At 55.3% G+C, this 16,738-nt stretch overlaps 1 protein-coding gene across 1 annotated transcript in view; it reads left to right on the top strand.

Moving 5' to 3' along the window:
• The window catches only part of LOC142086494 (uncharacterized), a 76,322-nt gene that overhangs the window by 10,319 nt on the left and 49,265 nt on the right, over positions 1 to 16,738 (top strand). The window lies entirely within an intron of this gene.

The raw sequence follows: 16,738 nt of genomic DNA, 5'->3' as shown, positions 1-16,738 counted from the left end.
AGCCGCTTTGCATGAGAGTGGGCTCCGCTGTATCATTCCCAGATCGAAATGAAAACCTTGGCTTTAAAAACACGCCTCTGCTTTTGATCTTATTTCCAGACACGTGTAACTTTACGGCCTTTGCGGAAGGGACTCCCGATGCGCACCTCTCCAAAGAGCGCGTCGGCTCCCTTACCGTGGAGAGACGGACCGGCAGCGGCCGTTGAGTTTTTATTTTGGGGTCGGTGGGGATTGCAGATTTCGATGAGTGCGTTAATTCCTGGGAGGTTTGCTGTTTCTTGCCGTGCCGCCCCGCTGAACTGCAGGAGATGGGTGCGGAGGGGAGGACCTCAAAGGCCACGTCGCTCTTGGCGAACGGGTGACGGGTTTGCTGGGATCACGGCAAAGCCAGGAAGGGAGCGGGGTGCTGGCAGTGGAGGCTGAGTTAATTTGCTGAATTTTAGGGCCTTTTCCCTTCAAAAAGGTCTTTGCGGGTGAGTGACGCCTGGCCTGTGATCCGCCAGCCCCTTCCCTCCACGTTGCCCCGTCTTTCTTTCTTTTTTTTTTTTTTTTTTTTTTTATCCCAGAGATGTATCCCAGATGTCAGCTTTCTGTAACTAATTTTCCCCGGGTGTAAAGCCCTGCGGAGAAGCCTGGGAAGGGCAGAGCTGACCTGGGGGGGCCTCTCCTCTGCAGCACTAACGGGGGGTGTCCCCTAACCAACCCTCTGCCTCGGGCGCATTGCACCCACCCCTCGACATCCTTACCGGCCCGGGGCTGGGGAGAGCCTGCCCTGGGCTATGGAAAACTGATTTAACACCAGGCACAAAGCCGCCGGGAGAGCAGGATTGTGCTCCTAATCTCTGTTTCTTCAGCCCCTGTTTGCCCCGGTCGCCCTGTGCCGCACACCGCTCTCAGGCTGCAGCTTTCAGGGGTGCACTGGCACTAAAACACCTTTTTGGTTTTTTATTTTCTGGAGGGCTGTGTGGCCGGGAAGGCACTGAGCACGCGAGCGTTAAAGTGCAGCTGGAGCGGGAATTGCATGTTATATATATATATAAAAATATATATATATATCCGGGCCGGAGCATTGAGCAGAGCCAGATGTTTCTCCCCTCCCGCAGCTTGTCAGCGTGCGGCGGCTGTTGTGTGCAGCGGTAGTCGTGTCGGTGGTAGGAGGAAGCAGACACACATTGGGGTCACGGTGAGCTCCAGCAGATCCCCACAAGATTTATGGCTGAGCCTTCCAGCTGGAATGCGTTTGAGGCCGGGATGTGCTGCCGGGGATGTGCTGCTGGGGATGGATGTGATAGCGGGGGTGCGTGGTCCCTGCGGGTGATGCCTTCAGCCTGGTCTCAGCCCTGGGCTGTGGTGGGGACCAACGGGAGGGGACCCCAAGAACCAGGGGAGCTGCAAAATGGGAAAACGCTGGAGAAACCCCCCAGGAGAGGAGAATAAAGGGGCCCCTTTCCCAGAGAGATGGGATGCTGCTTGATGCTGCTCTGCCAGCGCCTTTCCCCCCACCCGTGGCATCAGGGCTGGAGCAGGATGCTCCCCTCCCGGCGCGGAGCAGCTGCATCCCTCCCGGCACGCTGCCCGCCGCTTTCCCATGAGGATCCTGCGCCGTTAGTTACCCCGGGGGATTCTCCGCTTACCGGAGCGGCTGCAGCTGAGCGCCCATCCCGGAGGTTTTTGGTCTGGTTTGCGCTCTCAGCGGCGGTGGGAGGGGGGCAATGGGGCTCCTCCAACGTTACGGCTCGGGTGGAAGAGCCCCGCGCAAAAACCACACTGGCAGCATCCCTGTGCGCGGCAGCGGCGATGACAAATGTCACTGACCCGAGCCGGCATCGCCCTGGCCCCGCTGGCCCCCCCAGCCTGGCCGAGCCCCCCCCAACCTGCAAAGGCTCCGAGTTCCCCGTCTTGGAGGTGTGGCTTGGCACTGCCTTGGGTGAAAATGCGGCGTAATGAGCCAAAATGTGCACTTATTGGCACTCGCTGGACCGGAGCTGGGCGTCAGCCAAGGGTTTGGCCCCGGCTCCAGCAGCAGAAGAAATCTTCCCTTTGACATGTCATCTAAGGAGAAATCTTCCTGGGCTCCCACCGCAGAGCTGTCAGACCCCATCGCCCTTCGCCCCCAGGGAGGGACGCGCTGGGTTAAATCACTCTCCCGTTGCAGCCCTGGGTTCCCCGAGCTGTCCCGTGGCGTTGCTGTGGCAGAAGCCCGCGGGGCAGGCAGGGTGTGCTGCACCGCAGCTCGCACGCGGCCTTGGGCACATATCCCTGCCTTTTCTTACAAAAAAAAAAAAAAAAAAAAGATTTTTTGGCTATGAGGAGGAACGCTGGAGCTGCCCCAATACTTTTTGTTGTTAAAGTGCCTCAGCACTTTCTGGGCTCCTCTGGCTCAGTAGAAAAATCAGGTTTTTATTTTGCTGATCATTACCAGAAGCAAAGAAATGGGTGTTTCTGTTCGAAGAGCACAGTGACTGCTGGGTGCTCAGCTCGGGCAGCTGCTCGCGCCGGTGCAGCGTCTGTGCTGGGCTGCCCTGGGGCAGGTACAATAGCAGAGAGGGGTCGCGGTGAGGAAGGTGCGTGGTTTGCAGCCAGCATCATCCACACCAAAAGGAAGCACTTTTTATACTCGTGCAAAACAAGCGGTGACCCTCAGGAGCGGCGGGGCCCGGAGCAGCCCGTGCTGCGGGGAGCACCGGGGGGACCCCGCTGCGGGGCTCTGGCTTCAGCACGCTCTGCCCGAGCGCTTCACTGTGCAAGGTGGAGGGGCGAAGGTGGGTGTCGTGGGAAAACAGTCTGGAAAATTGCTCTGGGATTTGTTTCATCCCTGAATTTTAGGGGCTCCTTGTTCCTTGCCTCGTCCGCGGCGCTGTTGTACCGGGGAGGGCAGTGGGTCCGTGAGGCTGTTGAAGTGCGATCGATGGTGGGCTTGGCCACGTTCTGGTCCCGGTGTTCACGTTGCCCGGGGTGGCTCTTCCCCAGACGGGAAGGTCACCAGAGCTCACCCATCGCACAGGCTCCCCGAGGAAATCGGGGAGGGTCCCTCCTCCTGGCCAGCTGTGGCTGCGAGCGAGGGCAGCCCCGCTTGCCCCGGCTGGGCAGGAGCAGCGACGTGCCGCATCCAGCCCGTGCCGGGGCACCCGCGGGCGTTTGAGTGGGGTGGGTGTCCTTGGGGGTGTCCAGGAGCGCTGGCACTCATCCTGCGGTCGGACAAGAGCATGATACATGGAGCTTGTTTCTCAGATACCAGGAGTTTGAAAAAAGTCTGGGCTGTAATAAACCCCCAATATTTCCCACAATTCCTTCCGTAACGACTTTAGCACATTGATGAGATCAGCCCGGCGTGGCTTCCCCCTCCTCTGGAAGGAGCTGTCCCGTGGGGCAGGGCTGCACCGAGCGGGGTTGCACTGCGCGGGTGCGGCGAGCTCGGCAGCAGCAGTCACGGCGTCGTCCTCCACCGGCGGGTCGGGAAATTGCGGGGTCTCTCCTGCAAGAAGACAACAGTTTGTGGTTTGAACGTGGCCGCGTGTCTGGGAGCGGCTCGGTGGCAGGGCCGCCTGCTGAGACGCCCGCGCTTGCGGTGGAGCCGGCAGCCCCATTCCTCATCCTCCACCTTCCTCCCCAAATTCATCTGTTTGCTAATAGAGATTTCAGCAGAACAAGTGATACGCCGATCTGGCAAATAGGTTTCTTGCAGTCCCACGGCATCTGTCATTAGCACAACGTAAAAAGCCAGTGCCATCTATCACCAAGCTCAGGACAAAGGAACAAGACGCCGAAGGCTTCGGAAGCAAATCCACCCGCGTTACCAGTTTTCACCATCATTTCCCAATCCGCTGAAGGAGGTGAGCACGGCAGTTTGTGGGAAGAGGCGGCTTTCGTTTCGCTTCTGGATAGCCCCTCCAGCCCATCCCAAGGCACTTGTTCACTTTTTTTTTTTTAAGGGGAAAAATATCTTTCATTTACCCTGATGGGCGGTTAATGGGATTGGTGTCACAGGGCGGCCCCAGCCATCAGCAAGAGGGGGGGGTCGGCAGGCTCCAGCCCGCGGCGGTGACTTGGGGTGTTTGGGGAGCGGGCGCTCTGGCAGCAGCAGAGCATTTTACCAGCTCTGTGTTTACTCAGTTTTCATTTTCTTTCTTATTTTTGCGGCTCTGCTCCATTAATCTTCTTTGTGGCATCGGTTTTCCGATGCCTTGCTGTGCGTTTGCTTTTTATTTCTTCTTGCTGAAGGGGACAGCCAAGAGGGAGTTGGTGGCAACTAAGATCGTGCATTTGGCTCTTCTCATGGTACCTTTCAGGCTGTGATTGCAAGACTCTTTCCTCTTGCACACTTTAGGAAGCAAAACTGGAATAATCCATAAAAGCAACTGGCTTTGATGCCGGAATCGCGGAGGCTCGTGGCTGGGGGCTGCAGGCGGTGGTGGTACGAGTGCCCGCAGCTATCGCTGTGCTCTTCTGGTCCATGGGTGTTGTAGGGGTTGGTCCAGACAGATCCAGATGCTTTTGGAGCTCAGGCAGTTGGGATAAAAATCCTTAACTCCAGCTCGTTTTAATTACACCTTACGTGGAACAGCAGCTGCTGAGGTGCAGCTTCCCGTCACCAGCGATGCCGTTGCCAGCCCGGGTACCTGCTTTGGCCCTGGTCAGATGCAAAAGCAGGGTTATGTGTCCCGAACGAGAGCCGTTCACGTCCCCGGGGTTTGCTGGGCAGCCAGGGCTGGCTCGGAGCGCCCTGGGGAAGCTCCATGGCTTTCTCCAGGCCGATGAAGCTGGCGTTCCCACCTGCAAAGGGCAGCGTGCGGGAGCGGAGGCTGCGTGGAGCAGCCAGTCCGTACCTCACCTTTGCTGGGTACCATCTCTGCGAGTACCAGCCCGTACCTGTGCAGGAGAGAATCCAGGAGCGTTAACTACCCCCTGCAAGATGCAGAACAGCGCAGTCGTTCCCAGCTGGTCTCATTTAGGTAGGGATTTGCGTAGGTGAACCCATTTGCTCGGGCAGGCGGTGGGGCTGCGGCCAGATTGAGCTGTCCTTTGAGAGCCGTTAGGAAGCGCCCAGCAGCACCCAGCCTTGCTGCCTCCGCCACCTCGCTCTGTGCGATAACTGGCAGCGGGCGCTCCCGACCTGGGGGTGCCATGAGAAACGTCAGCAAAAATAAATCCGGCTAATCCCGAGGAATGACCGGGCGCAGCAGCGGCCCTGCGGTTCCAGGGAGATTAAAATAAAGTCTTGCATTACACGACTTGGAAGGGCTGAGATTTACTTGGAAACTGAATCACATTAATTAGGATTCTGCTAATGGCTGTTTTGTATAAATATAGTGTGCCTTAATACCAACACGAGTCGCAGGTTGACATATTTAGATCGTTGATATCAAAGTCATTAACGCCTCTCCGTGGTAAACCTATTCTCAGTTGGGGCTGCAAATGGGATTCTCCCGAGCCAATCAATCTTACTAAAGCCTGAGCAGAGCCTGTTGATCTTTAGCCACCGAATGGATACGGCTTCCCAGAAATGTGCTTGCATCTGTCAAAATTATAAGCAGCTGGCAGCCGTAGACAAAGGTCATATTTGCTGCGAGTGTGAAAATAGGATCTCAGGACAAGAAATGCTATTTAGCAGCGTATCAATTCGGGACGTGCTATTAATGTTGCAGCACAATACGTGTGTGTGTGTGTGCGCGCGTCCATTCCTGCAGGCATTTGTACACATGTCAATTATATATTTATATGTTAAATTTCTCACGTATACCCTGTGGTCCTGGAACTTATCCAGGGCTTATTGAAACTTAGTCACATCAAAGGATGGGAAAGGTCTGCCTGAGTTATGGAACTTGGAGAGCTTAACAATTATTTTGCACTAATTCACTCCTAATTTATCGTTCGTTATTGCCCTGATTAAAAGCCCCCCTGCTTGACAGCAGCGGTGAAGGTAAGGGGTTGCTCTAAAAACTGATTTTGGGGAATTTCAGCAAGGCAGGAGCACGGGGCTGCTACCATTTCTGAGAGCCCACTGTCCATGTCAGTCGTGCGATCACGACAATTAGTGCACGTAGGCAGCAGAATGCCCTCCGCCGGCCCTGCCAGGAGCCACCCCTTGGGCCGTGGGCAGCCCCCCAAGGGCTGTAGCCGGGGGGGGGTACGGAGCCGGCGGGACCGGGCACAGCCCCCACGTGGGTCGTGGACCCCCGGGGTGGCTCTGGCCTGGGAGCAACCAGCAGCAGTGATTTGTGCCTCCGCTGCCGTAGGGGATGGACCCCAGCATAGGGCTGTTAATGCATATACATCTCCCAGCCCCAACGCGTAGGGCTGGGAGCGATGGCCGGGTAGGAGCGATCGGCATCCCCGGGAGAGCAGCCCCAGGAGAGCATCCCCGAGGGAGCAGCCCCTCGGCGTTCGCTGCCCCGGGTCAGAGCAGGTCCCCGCGCAGGACAGCACGAGTCTCCTCGGCGGCGGTGCAGCCCGCGGCCAGGCGCGCTTAACCTGGTGCTCGCGCTTTGAAGCCGGGCGCGCGGTTTCGGCTGGGGTTATTATTAGATTGCAGTGGCAGGGATGAAACCGCGTAAGCCCAACTTCTGAAGTATGCAAATGCCTATCTCGTCCAGGAGACCTTGGTCCTTAGTGTAATTCAAGGCCAAGCGTTTTAGCTTGGGAGTTTTAATTTTGAATCATAAATCTCTATGGTCCCGAAATCAGGGCACCGCGGTAGTCGCTGCCTGCAGATCCCACGCCGGGGAGGGCGAGCGGGCGCTTGGGCACCGAGCAGCCTGAGATAGCATCCCTGGGTGGGACGTGGCCGTGGAAACTCGTCCCCTTTCCCTGGTGCCATTTCAGGCGAGGCTGCACCGTAACGGGGGTTATTCCCCCCTCTCGGGAGACCAGCCCTGGCAGCGGGAGCCTCGTTTGACTTGCATGAAAACCTGAAAACGTGCCCTGTCCGCATGCGCGAGGTCCCAGTCCAGCCTTGTCCCGGGGGAGGCTGGACCGAGCATCGCTGCCCGAGGTCACGCTGCTCGGGGGGGATTCCCCCCCCACGTGCAGAGAGCTCAAAAAACACGGAATAAACGCCATTAAGCTGGCGAGGAGGGAAGAATGCTAGGCAACAAGTGGAAATGGCCTGACAATAGCGAGTGCTTATTTTGACAGCGGGGTTTTTTTTGCAGTTGGGAGGTTGTGCTTATAATAAAATCTGCACTTGGCTGGTGGATTTTAAATAACACTTATCTCATGGATCAAGCCAGACGGTATGTAACGCTGAGGTCCGTGTGCGGCATGTCTTTCCTTTAATTATTCCTACCTCCTATTTTGGGTATTTGTTAGCGAGCCCTGAAGCCCTGAAGCGGCTGCAGATTGTAAACGAAGGTTTTTAGAATTTTACCAATCAATAAAGGTATTAAATAAAAGCGAGTGAGAGCCCTGGAAGCTGCATGAAAAGTCACTAGAGAGGCCAGGGCTCGGGAAATACATTCGATGTGAACAAACATAAATATCTTGTTAATTTTTTAATTCAAAAAGGAGATGTGGGAGTGGAAAAAATACCCATCAGTATAAAAATGGCTGGCGTAATTTGTTTTGTCAGAGCCTGGGCAGCTGGAGAGAGCTTTAGATACAATCCTTCTCCAAAAGAAATGCAAGCAAAGGAAAAGATTATCAAAAGAGGAAAGGCTTTAATAAACTGTGAAGCCCTGATCACCCACTGAGAAGCGAAGCTTAATTAGAAGATTAAGCAGTTCTCTGGTTGTGTGCGCGGGCTCCGTGTGCGGTGGTGCTGTGCCGGGAGGTGCCGGGATCGGCTCTGAACTCGCTCCTTTGGCTTTCCTGGGATGTGAAACACGGCCGTGCCTACCACCGAAGCGTGGCACCAGCTCCTCCAGCTGCACCCGCATCCCGCGGGAGCGCGGTGCCGGCGTCGCCAGCACGCCTGGGAGGCCGGGAATTGGGCTGGGAAAGGGGAAATCCTTTGGAGGAGAGCCTGCGCCCTGGCTCCCCGCTCGGTTTCCACGTTACAGCATCCGCAGGGACTCTCCCTCTGTCCCTTCCTGCTCTGCCTGTCCGCAGCCCGTCCTGGCTTCCTCTGCACCAAGCGCATCGTCTGCATCAGCAGCTGCTGTTGGGACTATTACTTATTTTACCCAAGTGCCCGCCAAAGGGAAGAGCTGTCTTTAGACGGCTATAAATCGGGACAATTCGTACGTCTTTATGGCTCGGGCTCGCTGACTGCTGGAAGGGCACAACGGTGCATCTCTGGGAAGGGAGGCCCTGGTGCGCTGCTTTATCTGCTCGCCAGCCGCGGGCTGGATTTCAATTACATCGAGCAGCACGGTGCAGAGGTTACACTTCCAATTTCTCCAGTTAGTGGTGAATCAGGCTTGTTTGTATTGCCAGCTAATCTTCATGCCAGAGTTGTTAATACGCTCTCAACCTTCTTTAATGCCCTCTGCTGAGATCCCCAGAACTGCCGCGTGCAGGAGCCGGCAGCACCCCGGGACGTGTCGTGTGATGGGTCTCATCGCTCCCGGCAGGGCGCTACCAGATGCCGGTGCATCCCGGTGCGCCCATGCCCACTCGTGCTGTCCCAGGGTAGGTGGGCTGGATGTGGCCTCGGGCGTTGGTCCAGGGGAGACACCGGGGTTTTACCTGCTTGGGAAAAATCTGGGTTCTCTAGATAGCACACCTTGCTCCCTCTGGAAAAACGTGTTTTAAAACACGTGCTCTTCCAGGAGATTCTGTCTTGTCAAAGAGCCAGCAAAGCCTTTTCTTTTTGCTTTCATGTGAAAATAAAGCGCATTTGCATCCGTTGGTGAGGTCCGTGGCAGAGGTAGCCACCGAGCATGGCGTGTGTCCCAGCAGTGCAAACCCGTGCTGCTGGGCAGAGAAGACCGCAGCAATGTGCCACCCTGTCCTCTTCCCGGGACGGCCGCGTCGTGACAGTGCTCGGGAGGTGCCCGAGGGCACTCACAGCCTTTGCTCTGTGTTTTACTTGAAAGCCCTGCTGCTCCCACGCCATTACGAGCGTGGGTGCTTTTTGCTCCGAACGTTTCCCATGTGGCAGCATCAGCCCGTGACTCACTTGCTCTCTTCGTGCCAAGGCTGTGGCGCTGCTCCTGCCGCTCCCAGGCTGCCCCCGCGCCCCGGCTGCCGGCTCCCGGGCTCGCTGCTGCTCGCTTGTCGCCGGAGCATCTCTCTCCATGCAGGTGGACCCTCGCCCGGGGGGGTCGCACCTCCCGATACCCCGCTCTCTTGAAAGCTAAAAGCAAAAGCCGTGCTGTTGCAAGGGTTTTGTCTGGATGCCGCGGATGTGCAGCATCTCTTTAGGGAGAGTCCGGTACGATGTCGTATTGCAGCTCCCGCTGCCCAGCCTTCGTCTGGGGCTCTGGCACCTATTGCTAGTTCACCCTGCGCCGTTTCAGGGACCGGTGTGCCACCGCCGGATGGGTGTCGTGCGTCTCAGCTGCACGCGGGGGACACCCCTTGCGTTTCGGGTCCCCGGTGCTGCAGGAGGGCAGCAGCACCCGCGTCCCCAGCATCGCCCGGGGCCGTTCCCGCGGGGCTCCATCAGCGGGGAGGAGGTGGGATGAGTTTGTGGCGAAGGGACCTGGCAGCACGTGTGTCTCAGGGTGGGAGCATGAGCTGAGAAAACAGCGGGTCTGATCTCTGGGAAGGGCTGGGCAACCTTCGGATCTGGGTTTGGGACCCCGGTGTCTGCAGGGGGGGGTCTGCTGCGCTCGGGGCTCGGTGCCCGTCGGGAGCCGGGGCCCCGCAGCCCCGGGAGGGAGAAGCAGCAGAAGCACCTCGGGTGGCTGGCAGGACCGAGCCTTAACGCTTTACAGCAATTAGCACCGGCAGCTCCTTTGCCCAGGCTGCGCTGGAGATGTGGCTTCGGTCGGCCACACCGGTCCCGCGTCCTTTGCTCCCCCTTCCCGCAGCGCCGGGGCTGGCGGTTTGCGGGGTGTGGGGGTGCCCCAGAACTGCTTTTGGGGGGATGCCCACACGGAGGACGGGGGCACCTCGGAGTCAGGGAGGGTCTTGTCCCGCGGGTAGGAGAGGTGCCCCCGGCCTCGCCGTGCCACGGGCAGCGCCGGTGACGTACCGCCTCGGCTGCGCCCTTTCGGCAGCAGCGAGGGTGCTTCGGGATGCTTTAAAAAGCATTTCCCCCCCCCCGAACTCACACTCATGCAGCTTGCAAAATCTAATAACAACCGGTTGAAAAACATACTAAAAACAGAAAATTTATGTAGCATGACCCAAATTCAATTATACATTACAGCACTATAATTGATTTTTTAGAAGAGAGATTAAATTTATTTTATGCCTCACTAACTAACAGCTAGATTTACCTAATTGCTTGGAGTGCAGAGTTAGTATGATTCATTAAACCCCATACATGCCTGGGTACATTACACTGTGACTAAAGCTTCCCTGCTTCGAGCAATTAAAGTGGAGAAACTTGGGGCCTCATAAGTAATTGAATATAACAATACAGCTTGGAGTTGCTGTGGATGTCTTATTAAGTTCTTCAAGCAAAAAAACACAAGTTTCCCTCCATTCTCCAGTGAATCATTTTGTGAAATTTTCTCTGACTGGCATTGTTTCCTCCTATTGCCAAAAAAAAAAAAATTTGTGTCTATGAGACAGATTTCATGCCTTGCTTCACAGTTTAATTTTATCAATCATAACATTTAAAAAAAAATTGACAGCAGCGAGTAGACATCCCCGCTATTCCAAGGAGAGAAATTTTGGGTAGAATCTAGTAACATTTGGTAATTATATACACATTGCAAAAATAAAGGTAGCAATTTAGTAAAACAGGAGTGGAGAGAAATTATCATTTTAGCTGGCAGGAATAAATTAGAATTGTTTGGCACACTTTAATAAAATCCCACATAGGCACAAATTACTCTCGGAAAAAGCAGCGATGGTTGCGGAGCGGAGTGTCGGGGGCTGGGGACGGTTGCAGGGGGAGGCGGCAGCTCAGATGCTCTTGCACAGCCATCGGGATAGTCATTGCTGGCATCATCTCACGTGGGGCTTATATGGGGTTTATGTGGGGTTTTCCCCCCATTTGGGGCCCAGAAATGCTGCTGGGCAGCGAGTTGTTGTCAGCGCCTTGACTGCTCTTCCTTAACGCGCGCCGCAGGCAGGGCGGGGGGTTGCCTGCTCTGAAATAAGCCTCCATCGCTCTCCCATGTACAGGTTGCATTTTATTTCGCCAGTAGAACGATTAGAAAAAAGACCCCGATCTGTTATACTCGCTTATCAACAGCTCCACCCGTTGAAATGCCAGCCGTGCCCCAGCCGCGAGGCTTTGAGGGCGCTTCCAGGGTGCGAGGCCCCCTCCGCCCGGGGCAGGGCTCTCCGGGGGGTGGGGACACCAGGAGGTGTTTTAGCCTCGGCTGGATGCGCTGATGCGCCGATAGCTCCGGTTCCTGCAGAGCCGGTACGTGCCAACGCCGTCTCCTCGCCAGTGGAACTATTGCCTGCAGAATATTAAAGAAGCGAAGAAAGTTTCCAGCGTTTGCGTACATGAAATTGGAAGTCCCGGCAGGGCTGTGCCGTGGTGGCTCTTGTGGACTAATTTCAGTAAAGAATTTGGGGTGAGCAGACACTGCACAATTATTAGGAAAATGATTAGTAGCCTTCCAAACGCAGGGGTGGAAATGCACACAGCATTAACGTTTAATGAGCATTGCACAATCCAGGATCATCAGTTTACTCACTTCACGGAGCCCACAGGTCATAAAATTCAGGCTGGATTGTGTGAAACATCTTACACAAAGGGCTTCCCGTAACAAAATAAGCCTTTAATTAGCAGAACATCATGCGAGGCCGAGGTGCAACTTTCCCAGACATATCACCGGTGATGTTAATTACCGAAAGGCTTTGCACATGCATGATTTATGCCTTTTTTCCCTTGCAGTGCTGCTGTGTCGTGTTTCTTGGTGGGGCTTTGCCGGGGGAGGGCTGGCACGGCCGTGGGTACCCGTGGGTTGGGATGGGGGCACGGCCACTGCGCCGTCTCTTCTCCCGTTTGCATCCAAAATTTCTCATTGCAGATGCACCCGTCTGCCTGCTGCTGGTCCTGGCCGCGCTCTGTAGGAATTGCGTAATTAAGGGTTTCCTTGTCCGTGTCCAGTGATGCAGTTATAATTTTATAATCTTTTTTTGCTGACTTACTTTTGGAGCTTGGAGGGGTCGATGGCTATTTGAGGGGGCAAATCCTGCAAGGCTCTCATGAGATACAACTGGGTGTTGTTCATATGCTAGATTCATCCAAAACGGGGAGTCTGAGGCCGGGAAGAGCCCGCCAGCATGCCCCATGCCGCTGCCGCAGCACGGCCCGGGCTTGCGGTGCCGACCGTGCCAGGACCACGCTGACAGATGCGGGGAGAGACACGGGTTTATAAACTATCAGGCGAATGATTGTGGGTTTTTAATTACAGCCAAAGCTATATCATAGGAAGCCGTTCAGCGAAGGGGGGTGCAGCGCTCATGGGGACCGAAGCGTATGCGTTTTGTCGCCTGAAAATGGGGTTGTTTTTTCTCAGCGCTGGTATCGGCGAGGTCTGCCATGCCGCGCTTCCCTTTCCCGGCAAGAGCTGCAACAGAGCCGGGGAGGGTTACGGCTCCAAGAGGGATTAAGCCGCGCGTTGAGGAGGTGCAGCCTGATGAGGACGATTCCCGCGTGCGACGCTGATCCCAGGCTTTTTTTTTTTTTTTTTTTGTAAAAGGAAAGATCAAGGGATGCATTTAACAAAATGAGATGCCCTTTATGTCTGTACACAGAGGCATCTCTCGTAGCTGTTACCATGAAGGGAGAACATCATTAAGGAATAACGAATGGCCCTGCATGGGCTCCACCCAGCTCTCCGTGCTGGGAAGCCTAATTAGAGCACAGAGATAACGATGGAGTGCTCGGATGAATTTGCATGGGAATCCAGCCTATATAGGCTATGAAAGTAATTTATTATGCTTATTAGAGGGAAGCTTTTGTCACTGCAACAGAGCCCCGTTAAGACCCTTGGACCCCCTGCCCCAACACCTGCGGCTCAGGGTGGGCTCACACCACAAATTCCCTCCCCAGCCCCGAGAGCTTCTTTATTCTGGTGTTTGCTTTGGGGTGGTTTCGGAGGCTTCTGTAAGGTATCGAGGAAGTACCCGGCGGTAGGCGGGGAGGGTAGCGTGCGGCTGGGTGGGCTCAGGGGTGCGTGCCCTTGGTAGGGGGCTTTGCTCTGACCGAGCGGTGGGAACACGGTCTCTGGGACAGGGTGTGGGGCACCCCGAGGAGAGCGGGCGGCCAGTTTAAATCGTCTTGCGAACTGGAGACTAAACCGCCTCCAGCTGCTCGCAGGGTAGAGCTGCACAGCTCTGAGTTAGATTTACTGCCTTTAAATTTTCCAGAGAGCAGCTTTGTTCTCCTTCTAAGCGAAAGCACCCGATCTGCTCCTTTAAAGCATTTTGCTTGTCTTTATTATCTCGCCTCTTGTTTTTCCCTTCCCCAAATAAGTGGTCGCTCTGGGCTTGGAGCCTTTCCGTGCTGCCTGGGGATGCTGAGAGCTGCGGGTTGGAGCAAAGTCGGGGCAACCTGTCACTTGCCCACCCCTCTTGGATTAAAGTTCCTGACACGGGGATCATCATTCACGCTTCTTGCCTAATGAATGCGGCTCGTGAACAATGGCAAACATGTAAACAGGTTTCATCGGGCAAACTCTTTCTGATTAAAACCGTGGTTTGGGTTAATTAGGTGGAAGTGTCTTGGTTTGCTTTCACTTTTCGCAATTTTTGACACTCTGCACAGAGAAAAAAAAATATTGCAAGAGTTTGGAAGTTTTAGAGACGTTTATTTCCAGAAACAATAGGATGCAAGTGGGTTTTGGTGGAAAGCTGGCCCAATGCAATCCTTCCCGTGGGTGGGGAGCAGCGGGGTGTTTGCTGCTGCACGCCTGCGGCAGGGCAGCCGGGAGCCGGGGCCGGCTGCGCCCAGGGAGAGCCCGGCTGAGCCGGGGGCTCCGGCAGAGCTGCAGCTGAAGGGCAAAGGTACAATAGAAAATTGCCCCACTTGTTTATAGCTGTTTCTGCTGCTCTGGAGCTTCATTCATGATCCCATAACCCAAGGAACCTTCTGTTGTAAAGCTTCCAGTGAAGTCACCAGATGTTTTGCATGAGAAGGGACAGGGGAGAAACTGGGGAAAAAAATCCCTTAGGCCCACGTGGCCCATGGAATACATCTTAATGCCTTGCCCCGAGCGTCCTAGTCCCGAGTTTTGGGCAGGACCACTGGCCCTTCCCGATGCTCCGATTCCCAGCGAGCTCGAGCGGTGCTGGGAGCTGCAGATCCGGCTCTGGCTCAGCTCCGCTGGAATACGAACATGCCTGCTGGGGTGGCCCGATGGTTTGTGGCACATTACAAAGGGTTCCTGGGGTTAAAAATGGGCTGAGATAGCGTCGGTGACACCCAAAGCCACGAGCCGACCTCTGGTTGCGAAGAGCAGCTCGGAGATACGAACCCACATACTCAGCTCTGCGGTACCTCGCAGATCCTTCTGCTCCGCGGTTGCTGTAAGCCTCGCTCCAGGAGGAATGTGGCACCGATAATTGGTGTTAATTGGCACTAACCATACCAGGGCTGCCTTTGGGGCCCGTGGAGTTTTGCTGTTTGCATATGGTTTGACCTGGGTGTGTGTCGTGCTCTGCAGTCGCCTGCTGAACAGCCCAGTACAGCCCATCCAGCAAACTCTGGTAAAGGGCTTTTCGTACAGCCGAGGCTTGCAGCCACACAGGTAAAATGCAGACCAAAAGCGTGGGATAATAGCTCTGTTTTTCTGCAGCGATTGCTCAGAGAGAGACGTGAAACTGCCCCATTAAACGCTCCGGCTCTATCGGCGGGACATCAGGAGAGGTCAGGGGTCTATTCTTTCTTACGTTGTTAATATTTTGGACTGAGCTACGCTTTGTGATGTAGAGGTTTGGTCTACACGCGTCTGCCCTAATGAACTATAACAGCACAGAAGGCAATTATGTTTTCGCCTAGACCTGTCTAAGACCATCAACAGCACCTCATTACTTTACAGATTGTTAATGCTGTTGGCAGAACTTGAAGATCCTCCTTGGAAAAAAAAAAAATCAAATTTATTCTCTGTTGCAACATACTTTAGCTGATGATAAATAATAAATAGGGGCTTGTGGCTAATTAGACCTCGCTTTGTCCAGAGGCAGATACGTAACCATAAACCGTAACCAGGATAAAAGGAAGAGGGGAAATGGCAGAGAACTCACATGAGGTTTCTTTTAAAGATCATTAGAAGCTTTAGGAAAATTAGGAAACAAACTGCTGCTGTTGTGTCAGCGCGTCTTCTCTGTGTGTAAGGACTCATGGTCAACGATTAATCATACCGCTCTTGAGTCTTTGGGTGTGGATTCTTTATGTAGATTTCTTTTTTTTTTTCATTTTTATGTACATATCAAATCTGATAAGGAGGAGGTGACCCTCAACGGGGCTTTCTATCGGCACTTTTCGTAGAATCATAGAATGGTTTGGCTTGGAAGGGACCTTAAAGATCATCTAGTTCCACCCCCCTGCCCCAGGCAGGGACACTTCCACTAGACGGGGTTGCTCCAAGCCCATCCAGCCTGGCCTTGAGCACTGCCAGGGATGGGGCATCCACAGCTTCTCTGGGAAAATGCCTTTGAAATTTTCCAATTTTAAAATGCTTGGTGCAATCACTCATTTTTCCCAACATTTCCATCCCTGTTCCTGTTCCTGTCGCCCGTGGAGGGGCTGCGTGCCGGGAGAGCCCGGGGTGCGGATGGAGCCCCGGCGCCGCTGGGGCAGGGACCGTCCCCAGGGCAGGGGCCGTCCCCGGGGCTGGGGGGCCGACGCTGGCCGGCGTGGGGACCCCCCGCGCCCGGCATTGCGAGGCGAGGCAGAAGCACCCCGGGAGCGGGATGTTGCAAATAATGCAAGCTCTGTCAGCACAACCGTTGCGAGAGCAGAGATGCGTGTTGTGAGCTGTCAGCTGACAGTAATGGACTTGTTAGGCTCCTGATTGATGGCGATGGCCTTGGAAATTGCCAGAAGCCATTTCAGTCTCTGTCTGGCTCTGACACAGCCACGCACAGGGACGGGGGAGCGCTGACAGACCGCTCTGGGCAGCCTTTCGGCTGCCTGCTCTGCCCTCCGCGCTGCCCACCGCTGCTCTTAGCTGCTGCGTGGCGCCGTCCAGGCACCAGCCGCCCCGTCCGGCCGTGCGGTGCTACAGGTGCTAGCGCTTCGGTGTCCCGCAGGTCTCCTCCGCCCCTGCCTGTGGAGCAGCCCCGGAGGCAGGGGCACAAGGATGCACCGTGGTCGGTGATGAGGAAGGCTCAGTGAGAAAAGTGCAATTGGAGAGATGAGTGGGTCGTCTTCACCTCGAGGCTGCGTGGTTCTGTGTGTTCTGATTCTCTAAATGTGTTCACAAGAGTAAAGAGCTGCTGCCCGGTCAGCATCCCGGGAGATGCGCAGGGGTCAAAGGCAATGTCCGCCTGGCCACCTCCATCACCTTTCAGCCCACAGCTGGGTTGAGTGCGCTGTGACCTTTCTGCAAACCAGGGCCAGGTGCTGCAGGAGCCCATGGGTTGGTGTTGACAAGAGGGGAAGGGCAGGGGAGAGGTGCCAGGGCAGTCTGGGAGGCTCAGCTCGGAGCCCCTTTTTTGGTGAATCAGCCCATTTCACAGACGTGACCCAAGTTTGCAGTCTGGGGGCTGACCTCGCTGG

The sequence above is a fragment of the Calonectris borealis genome, chromosome 11 (genome assembly GCF_964195595.1).
Source record: "Calonectris borealis chromosome 11, bCalBor7.hap1.2, whole genome shotgun sequence".
NCBI classification, from domain to species: domain Eukaryota; kingdom Metazoa; phylum Chordata; class Aves; order Procellariiformes; family Procellariidae; genus Calonectris; species Calonectris borealis.
This window is presented reverse-complemented; position numbering and strand designations above follow the sequence as displayed.